This window comes from Idiotropiscis lumnitzeri, chromosome 16 (genome assembly GCF_059441095.1).
Source record: "Idiotropiscis lumnitzeri isolate Australia: NSW breed Sydney's pygmy pipehorse chromosome 16, RoL_Ilum_1.0, whole genome shotgun sequence".
In the NCBI taxonomy this organism is placed as follows: Eukaryota; Metazoa; Chordata; class Actinopteri; order Syngnathiformes; family Syngnathidae; genus Idiotropiscis; species Idiotropiscis lumnitzeri.
Window position 1 is genome coordinate 147501 of NC_142406.1, and position 10000 is coordinate 157500.

The window sequence follows — 10000 nt, forward strand, 5'->3', positions numbered from 1 at the left end:
GTGTGTACTTAGACTTGCATGGCTTAATCTTTGAGACAAGCATATGCTACTGGCAGGATCAACCAGGTAGCCCTCGCGTCCGGCGGTCTGTGTTTCTTGCATTGGAACCGGAGCTGAGCGGGGAGCCGGGCGCGGGGACCGGGCGGCGCCCGCGGGAGACGGCCTCCCGCGGGGTTACCCCCGGCGGCACCCCAGCCTCCCTCGTTGTTTTTTCTCTCTCATTTTTTTCGGACGTGGGCTACCGAAATTTCCGTTACCGATTCAGCCCCCGTGCGCGGTGAGGAAGTCGGCTGGGCCTCGGTATGTACTCGGTCCGTAGAGGCCGCGTTACCGCGTGGCGGTCAGTCGCGGGAGGGAGCCGGAGCCGCCCGCACGCCCGCGACCGCAACACGCACTCGGAGGCGGCGTCTTCTGACAGACGCCGGTAGGGTTTGAGAAACATGCTTTTTCGGGAAGGACCGCTCGGCTGACGCGGGCCTGGGCTCCCGCACCCCTCTCGTGGCGGGGCACCCGCGAGCGCGGCGGAACTCCCGTGTAGGACATCTCTGGGCCCGTGTGGCCGACGGGCACGCGACAGGGTCGTCTCGGTCTCGCGACGAAAGCGGTTTCGCGCTGGTTGGTGCGCTAGAGGTCGATCCGCAGGCCGAAGGAACCGTCCACCCGAACACCCCGGCGCGAGGCCGGGGCCGGCAGGGGCCCTCCGATGGCGGGTCATGCTTGCCAATCGGTCAGTGGTTGGTGTGGTGCAGTACATGTCAGGGTGTGGGTGCGAGATGGGCCGGGAGGACCGCTCCTCCTGCGTCGGACCCCGAGTCATAGGAAGTGCCGTTTTGTCACAACCCCAGGGGTGGGGTGGGTAACGGTAGGGAAGTGCCGGCCAACGCGCAGAGGTCGACCCGCAGGCCGAAGGAACCGTCCACCCGAACACCCCGGCGCGAGGCCGGGGCCGGCAGGGGCCCTCCGATGGCGGGTCATGATTGCCAATCGGTCAGTGGTTATGTGTGTGCTGCGGTGCCGGCCAACGCTCAGAGGTCGACCCGCAGGCCGAAGGAACCGTCCACCCGAACACCCCGGCGCGAGGCCGGGGCCGGCAGGGGCCCTCCGATGGCGGGTCATGATTGCCAATCGGTCAGTGGTTGTGTGTGTGCTGCGGTGCCGGCCAACGCTCAGAGGTCGACCCGCAGGCCGAAGGAACCGTCCACCCGAACACCCCGGCGCGAGGCCGGGGCCGGCAGGGGCCCTCCGATGGCGGGTCATGATTGCCAATCGGTCAGTGGTTATGTGTGTGCTGCGGTGCTGCGGTGCCGGCCAACGCTCAGAGGTCGACCCGCAGGCCGAAGGAACCGTCCACCCGAACACCCCGGCGCGAGGCCGGGGCCGGCAGGGGCCCTCCGATGGCGGGTCATGATTGCCAATCGGTCAGTGGTTGTGTGTGTTGCGGTGGGGCCGGGAGGACCGCTCCTCCTGCGTCGGTCCCCGGGTCATGGGAAGTGCCGTGTGGCGGTGGTGGGGCCGGGAGGACCGCTCCTCCTGCGTCGGACCCGAGTCATAGGAAGTGCCGTGTGGCGGGGCCGGGAGGACCGCTCCTCCTGCGTCGGACCCGAGTCATAGGAAGTGCCGTGTGGCGGGGCCGGGAGGACCGCTCCTCCTGCGTCGGACCCGAGTCATAGGAAGTGCCGTGTGGCGGGGCCGGGAGGACCGCTCCTCCTGCGTCGGACCCGAGTCATAGGAAGTGCCGTGTTGCGCTGGTGGGGCCGTGCCCGCCAACAGCCTTCAGTGGTCGGATACCACGTTTGCAAGCTCCCCGCTGGAATGGGGACTTAGAAGAAATGAGGGGAAAATTCCCCCGGAGCTCCGTGCCTGTGGGCGGGCTGTGAGCCGCGCCGCGTCCGCCAACAGCCTTCCATGGTCGGACACCATTGTTCGCAAGTTGCCCGCTGGAATGGGCACATAGAAGAAATTTCGAGGATAACATCCACCAGAGCGCCAGGGCGGCCGTTATTGCAGTATGCGTCCGCCTGGCAGCTCTCTTCCGCGGGAACCATTGGGCAATTTCTTTCACGGAGGTGGACATAGAAGAATTTTTGTTTCTAAAAACGTGGTTCCTAAAAATGTGCCCCAGGTGTTTTGGAAAACCCGGGTAAACCTGGGAAGTAGGCAAATGACCCTCTGACTAGGGGTAAAAACGTTTGCCTACTGCAGCGCCCCTAATGCAATTCGGCGGAACTGCAACGCCCCTGGTCGCCTAAACGCTACCCCTGGTCGCCTAAACCTCACCCCTGGTCGCCTAAACCTCACCCCTGGTCGCCTAAAAGTCACCCCTGGTCGCCTAAAAGTCACCCCTGGTCGCCTAAATTGTCAACCCCTGGTCACCTAAATTGTCAACCCCTGGTCGCCTAAAGGGGACTTAGAAGAAATGAGGGGGCAAATTCCCCCGGAGCTCCGTGCCTGAGGGCGGGCTGTGAGCCGCGCCGCGTCCGCCAACAGCCTTCAGTGGTCGGATACAATGTATGAAAGTTCCCCGCTGGAAAGGGGACTTAGAAGAAATGAGGCAAATTTCCCCGGAGCTCCGTGCCTGAGGGCGGGCTGTGAGCCGCGCCGCGCCCGCCAACAGCCTTCAGTGGTCGGATACAATGTTTGAAAGTTCCCCGCTGGAAAGGGGACTTAGAAGAAATGAGGCAAATTTCCCCGGAGCTCCGTGCCTGAGGGCGGGCTGTGAGCCGCGCCGCGCCCGCCAACAGCCTTCAGTGGTCGGATACAATGTTTGAAAGGTCCCCGCTGGAAAGGGGACTTAGAAGAAATGAGGCAAATTTCCCCGGAGCTCCGTGCCTGAGGGCGGGCTGTGAGCCGCGCCGCGTCCGCCAACAGCCTTCAGTGGTCGGATACAATGTTTCAAAGTTCCCCGCTGGAAAGGGGACTTAGAAGAAATTTGTAAAAATTCACCCGGAGCTCCGTGCCTGAGGGCCGGCTATGAGCCGCGCCGTGCCCGCCAACAGCCTTCCACGGTCGGATACAATGTTTCAAAGTTCCCCGCTGGAAAGGGGACTTAGAAGGAATTTGTCAAATTCACCCGGAGCTCCGTGCCTGAGGGCCGGCTATGAGCCGCGCCGTGCCCGCCAACAGCCTTCCACGGTCGGATACAATGTTTGAAAGTTCCCCGCTGGAAAGGGGACTTAGAAGAAATGAGGGGGAAATTCCCCCGGAGCTCCGTGCCTGAGGGCGGGCTGTGAGCCGCGCCGCGTCCGCCAACAGCCTTCAGTGGTCGGATACAATGTTTGAAAGGTCCCCGCTGGAAAGGGGACTTAGAAGAAATGAGGCAAATTTCCCCGGAGCTCCGTGCCTGAGGGCGGGCTGTGAGCCGCGCCGCGCCCGCCAACAGCCTTCAGTGGTCGGATACAATGTTTGAAAGTTCCCCGCTGGAAAGGGGACTTAGAAGAAATGAGGCAAATTTCCCCGGAGCTCCGTGCCTGAGTGCGGGCTGTGAGCCGCGCCGCGTCCGCCAACAGCCTTCCTTTGGTCGGATACAATGTTTGAAAGGTCCCCGCTGGAAAGGGGACTTAGAAGAATTGAGTAAAATTCACCCGGAGCTCCGTGCCCGAGGGCCGGCTATGAGCCGCGCCGTGCCCGCCAACAGCCTTCCACGGTCGGATACAATGTTTCAAAGTTCCCCGCTGGAAAGGGGACTTAGAAGAAATTTGTAAAATTCACCCGGAGCTCCGTGCCCGAGGGCCGGCTATGAGCCGCGCCGCGCCCGCCAACAGCCTTCCTTTGGTCGGATACAATGTTTCAAAGTTCCCCGCTGGAAAGGGGACTTAGAAGAAATTTGTAAAATTCACCCGGAGCTCCGTGCCCGAGGGCCGGCTATGAGCCCCGCCGTGCCCGCCAACAGCCTTCCACGGTCGGATACAATGTTTCAAAGTTCCCCGCTGGAAAGGGGACTTAGAAGAAATTTGTAAAAATTCACCCGGAGCTCCGTGCCCGAGGGCCGGCTATGAGCCCCGCCGTGCCCGCCAACAGCCTTCCACGGTCGGATACAATGTTTCAAAGTTCCCCGCTGGAAAGGGGACTTAGAAGAAATTTGTAAAAATTCACCCGGAGCTCCGTGCCCGAGGGCCGGCTATGAGCCCCGCCGTGCCCGCCAACAGCCTTCCACGGTCGGATACAATGTTTCAAAGTTCCCCGCTGGAAAGGGGACTTAGAAGAAATTTGTGAAAATTCACCCGGAGCTCCGTGCCTGAGGGCCGGCTATGAGCCGCGCCGTGCCCGCCAACAGCCTTCCACGGTCGGATACAATGTTTCAAAGTTCCCCGCTGGAAAGGGGACTTAGAAGAAATTTGTAAAAATTCACCCGGAGCTCCGTGCCCGAGGGCCGGCTATGAGCCCCGCCGTGCCCGCCAACAGCCTTCCACGGTCGGATACAATGTTTCAAAGTTCCCCGCTGGAAAGGGGACTTAGAAGAAATTTGTAAAAATTCACCCGGAGCTCCGTGCCCGAGGGCCGGCTATGAGCCCCGCCGTGCCCGCCAACAGCCTTCCACGGTCGGATACAATGTTTCAAAGTTCCCCGCTGGAAAGGGGACTTAGAAGAAATTTGTGAAAATTCACCCGGAGCTCCGTGCCTGAGGGCCGGCTATGAGCCGCGCCGTGCCCGCCAACAGCCTTCCACGGTCGGATACAATGTTTCAAAGTTCCCCGCTGGAAAGGGGACTTAGAGGAAATTTGTGAAAATTCACCCGGAGCTCCGTGCCTGAGGGCCGGCTATGAGCCGCGCCGTGCCCGCCAACAGCCTTCCACGGTCGGATACAATGTTTCAAAGTTCCCCGCTGGAAAGGGGACTTAGAAGAAATTTGTAAAAATTCACCCGGAGCTCCGTGCCCGAGGGCCGGCTATGAGCCCCGCCGTGCCCGCCAACAGCCTTCCACGGTCGGATACAATGTTTCAAAGTTCCCCGCTGGAAAGGGGACTTAGAAGAAATTTGTGAAAATTCACCCGGAGCTCCGTGCCTGAGGGCCGGCTATGAGCCGCGCCGTGCCCGCCAACAGCCTTCCACGGTCGGATACAATGTTTCAAAGTTCCCCGCTGGAAAGGGGACTTAGAGGAAATTTGTGAAAATTCACCCGGAGCTCCGTGCCTGAGGGCCGGCTATGAGCCGCGCCGTGCCCGCCAACAGCCTTCCACGGTCGGATACAATGTTTCAAAGTTCCCCGCTGGAAAGGGGACTTAGAAGAAATTTGTAAAAATTCACCCGGAGCTCCGTGCCCGAGGGCCGGCTATGAGCCGCGCCGTGCCCGCCAACAGCCTTCCACGGTCGGATACAATGTTTCAAAGTTCCCCGCTGGAAAGGGGACTTAGAAGAAATTTGTGAAAATTCACCCGGAGCTCCGTGCCTGAGGGCCGGCTATGAGCCGCGCCGTGCCCGCCAACAGCCTTCCACGGTCGGATACAATGTTTCAAAGTTCCCCGCTGGAAAGGGGACTTAGAAGAAATTTGTGAAAATTCACCCGGAGCTCCGTGCCCGAGGGCCGGCTATGAGCCGCGCCGTGCCCGCCAACAGCCTTCCACGGTCGGATACAATGTTTCAAAGTTCCCCGCTGGAAAGGGGACTTAGAAGAAATTTGTGAAAATTCACCCGGAGCTCCGTGCCTGAGGGCCGGCTATGAGCCGCGCCGTGCCCGCCAACAGCCTTCCACGGTCGGATACAATGTTTCAAAGTTCCCCGCTGGAAAGGGGACTTAGAAGAAATTAGGCAACTTTCCCCGGAGCTCCATGCCTGAGTGCGGGCTGTTTGCCGCGCCGTGCCCGCCAACAGCCTTCAGTGGTCGGATACAATGTTTCAAAGTTCCCCGCTGGAAAGGGGACTTAGAAGAAATTATGAATATTTTTGTTTCTAAAAACGTGATCCCTGAAAATGTGCCCCAGGTGTTTTGGAAAACCCGGGTAAACCTGGGAAGTAGGCAAATGACCCTCTGACTAGGGGGGAAGAACGTTTGCCTACTGCAGCGCCCCTAATGCAATTCGGCGGAACTGCAACGCCCCTGGTCGCCTAAACGCTACCCCTGGTCGCCTAAAAGCTACCCCTGGTCGCCTAAAAGCTACCCCTGGTCGCCTAAAAGCTACCCCTGGTCGCCTAAACGCTACCCCTGGTCGCCTAAACGCTACCCCTGGTCGCCTAAACGCTACCCCTGGTCGCCTAAACGCTTCCCCTGGTCACCTAAACGCTACCCCTGGTCGCCTAAACGCTACCCCTGGTCGCCTAACTGACCCCTCGTGTGTGGGGATCAACGTTTGCCTACTAGGGCGTCCTCCGGCGGCCTCTCGGCAGTACTGCAGGCCCATTTTAGCCGAGCCCATTGAAATGAATGGGGGAATTTTATACGTTTTTGCCTTTTTTTTCCCCCCTCGTTCTTTTTGTATTTATTCATTTATTTCAACTTTTACCGACTCAACCGCCCTCCGGCGTGCCCTCGGCGGTCCCGCAAGCCCAATTCGGCCGAGCCCATTGAAATGAATGGGGGAATTTTATACGTTTTTGCCTTTTTTTCCCCCCCCCCTCGTTCTTTTTGTATTTATTCATTTATTTCAACTTTTACCGACTCAACCGCCCTCCGGCGTGCCCTCGGCGGTCCCGCAAGCCCAATTCGGCCGAGCCCATTGAAATGAATGGGGGAATTTTATACGTTTTTGCCTTTTTTTCCCCCCCCCCTCGTTCTTTTTGTATTTATTCATTTATTTCAACTTTTACCGACTCAACCGCCCTCCGGCGTGCCCTCGGCGGTCCCGCAAGCCCAATTCGGCCGAGCCCATTGAAATGAATGGGGGAATTTTATACGTTTTTGCCTTTTTTTTCCCCCCCTCGTCCTTTTTGTATTTATTCATTTATTTCAACTTTTACCGACTCAACCGCCCTCCGGCGTGCCCTCGGCGGTCCCGCAAGCCCAATTCGGCCGAGCCCATTGAAATGAATGGGGGAATTTTATACGTTTTTGCCTTTTTTTTCCCCCCCTCGTCCTTTTTGTATTTATTCATTTATTTCAACTTTTACCGACTCAACCGCCCTCCGGCGTGCCCTCGGCGGTCCCGCAAGCCCAATTCGGCCGAGCCCATTGAAATGAATGGGGGAATTTTATACGTTTTTGCCTTTTTTTTCCCCCCCTCGTCCTTTTTGTATTTATTCATTTATTTCAACTTTTACCGACTCAACCGCCCTCCGGCGTGCCCTCGGCGGTCCCGCAAGCCCAATTCGGCCGAGCCCATTGAAATGAATGGGGGAATTTTATACGTTTTTGCCTTTTTTTTCCCCCCCTCGTCCTTTTTGTATTTATTCATTTATTTCAACTTTTACCGACTCAACCGCCCTCCGGCGTGCCCTCGGCGGTCCCGCAAGCCCAATTCGGCCGAGCCCATTGAAATGAATGGGGGAATTTTATACGTTTTTGCCTTTTTTTTTCCCCCCTCGTCCTTTTTGTATTTATTTACTTATTTCAACCTTTACCGACTTAGGGGCCGCTTTGCACCGCCTGTGCCCGGGGAAGGTGCTCCTATTCGGGCCAAGTGTGACACACGCCCGCCCTCCTCCTCCGGAGCTTCCATTAGGGTAGACTTAGGGGCCGCTTGGCACCGCCTGTGCCCGGGGAAGGTGCTCATATTCGGCTTCACTGTCAGGCAGCATGCACTCCTCCTCCGGAGCTTCCATTTGGGCAAACTTAGGGGCCGCTTGGCACCGCCCGTGCCCGGGGAAGGTGCTCCTATTCGGGCCAAGTGTGACACACGCCCGCACTCCTCCTCCGGAGCTTCCATTTGGGCAAACTTAGGGGCCGCTTGGCACCGCCTGTGCCCGGGGAAGGTGCTCATAGTCGGCTTCACTGTCAGGCAGCATGCACTCCTCCTCCGGAGCTTCCATTTGGGCAAACTTAGGGGCCGCTTGGCACCGTCTGTGCCCGGGGAAGGTGCTCATATTCGGCTTCACTGTCACACAGCATGCACTCCTCCTCTGGAGCTTCCATTTGGGCAAACTTAGGGGCCGCTTGGCACCGTCTGTGCCCGGGGAAGGTGCTCCTATTCGGGCTAAGTGTGACACACGCCCGCACTCCTCCTCCGGAGCTTCCATTTGGGCAAACTTAGGGGCCGCTTGGCACCGTCTGTGCCCGGGGAAGGTGCTCCTCTCCGGGCTAAGTGTGACACACGCCCGCACTCCTCCCCCGGAGCTTCCATTAGGGCAAACTTAGGGGCCGCTTGGCACCGCCTGTGCCCGGGGAAGGTGCTCATATTCGGCTTCACTGTCAGGCAGCATGCACTCATCCTCCGGAGCTTCCATAAGGGCAAACTTAGGGGCCGCTTGGCACCGCCTGTGCCCGGGGAAGGTGCTCCTATTCGGGCCAAGTGTGACACACGCCCGCACTCCTCCTCCGGAGCTTCCATGAGGGTAGACTTAGGGGCCGCTTGGCACCGCCTGTGCCCGGGGAAGGTGCTCATATTCGGCTTCACTGTCAGGCAGCATGCACTCCTCCTCCGGAGCTTCCATAAGGGCAAACTTAGGGGCCGCTTGGCACCGCCTGTGCCCGGGGAAGGTGCTCATATTCGGCTTCACTGTCAGGCAGCATGCACTCCTCCTCCGGAGCTTCCATTTGGGCAAACTTAGGGGCCGCTTGGCACCGCCTGTGCCCGGGGAAGGTGCTCCTCTCCGGGCCAAGTGTGACACACGCCCGCACTCCTCCTCCGGAGCTTCCATAAGGGCAAACCTAGGGGCCGCTTGGCACCGCCTGTGCCCGGGGAAGGTGCTCCTATTCGGCTTCACTGTCAGGCAGCATGCACTCCTCCTCCGGAGCTTCCATTTGGGCGAACTTAGGGGCCGCTTGGCACCGCCCGTGCCCGGGGAAGGTGCTCATATTCGGGCCAAGTGTGACACACGCCCGCACTCCTCCTCCGGAGCTTCCATTTGGGCAAAGCTTCCATAAGGGCAAACTTAGGGGCCGCTTGGCACCGTATGTGCCCGGGGAAGGTGCTCCTATTCGGCTTCACTGTCATGCAGCATGCACTCCTCCACCGGAGCTTCCATTTGGGCAAACTTAGGGGCCGCTTGGCACCGCCTGTGCCCGGGGAAGGTGCTCCTATTCGGGCCAAGTGTGACACACGCCCGCACTCCTCCTCCGGAGCTTCCATTTGGGCAAACTTAGGGGACGCTTGGCACCGCCCGTGCCCGGGGAAGGTGCTCATATTCGGGCTAAGTGTGACAGACGCCGGCCTATTACCCCCGGAGCGATGGAGCTGGGGGGCGCTCGCTCCCTGCCTGTGCCCGGGGAAGGTGCTCATTTCCGGGCTAAGTGTGGCAGACGCCGGCCTATTACCCCCGGAGCGATGGAGCTGGGGGGCGCTCGCTCCCTGCCTGTGACCGGGGAAGGTGCTCATTTCCGGGCTAAGTGTGGCAGACGCCGGCCTATTACCCCCGGAGCGATGGAGCTGGGGGGCGCTCGCTCCCTGCCTGTGCCCGGGGAAGGTGCTCATCTCCGGGCTAAGTGTGGCAGACGCCGGCCTATTACCCCCGGAGCGATGGAGCTGGGGGGCGCTCGCTCCCTGCCTGTGCCCGGGGAAGGTGCTCATCTCCGGGCTAAGTGTGGCAGACGCCGGCCTATTACCCCCGGAGCGATGGAGCTGGGGGGCGCTCGCTCCCTGCCTGTGCCCGGGGAAGGTGCTCCTCTCCAGCCCCAGGTCGCCTAACCCCCTTACCCCTGGTCACCTAAACCCCTTACCCCTGGTCGCCTAAGTGGCCCACCCCTGGTCACCTAAACGTCCCACCCCTGGTCGCCTAAACCCCTTACCCCTGGTCACCTAAACCCCTTACCCCTGGTCGCCTAAGTTGCCCACCCCTGGTCGCCTAAGTGGCCCACCCCTGGTCGCCTAAGTGGCCCACCCCTGGTCGCCTAAGTGGCCCACCCCTGGTCGCCTAAGTGGCCCACCCCTGGTCACCTAAACGTCCAACCCCTGGTCGCACTTAGTGCAATTCG

The 10000-nt window shown here is 59.9% G+C and overlaps 1 non-coding gene across 1 annotated transcript in view; it reads right to left on the bottom strand.

The window, feature by feature from the left end:
* The window catches only part of LOC148320735 (18S ribosomal RNA), a 1933-nt gene extending 1864 nt beyond the window's left edge, over nt 1-69 (bottom strand). The window contains exon 1 of the ribosomal RNA XR_015839476.1: nt 1-69. This exon is cut by the window's left edge and continues 1864 nt beyond it. This is a non-coding gene — a ribosomal RNA (18S ribosomal RNA).
* Nucleotides 70-10000: the final 9931 nt, after the last annotated feature.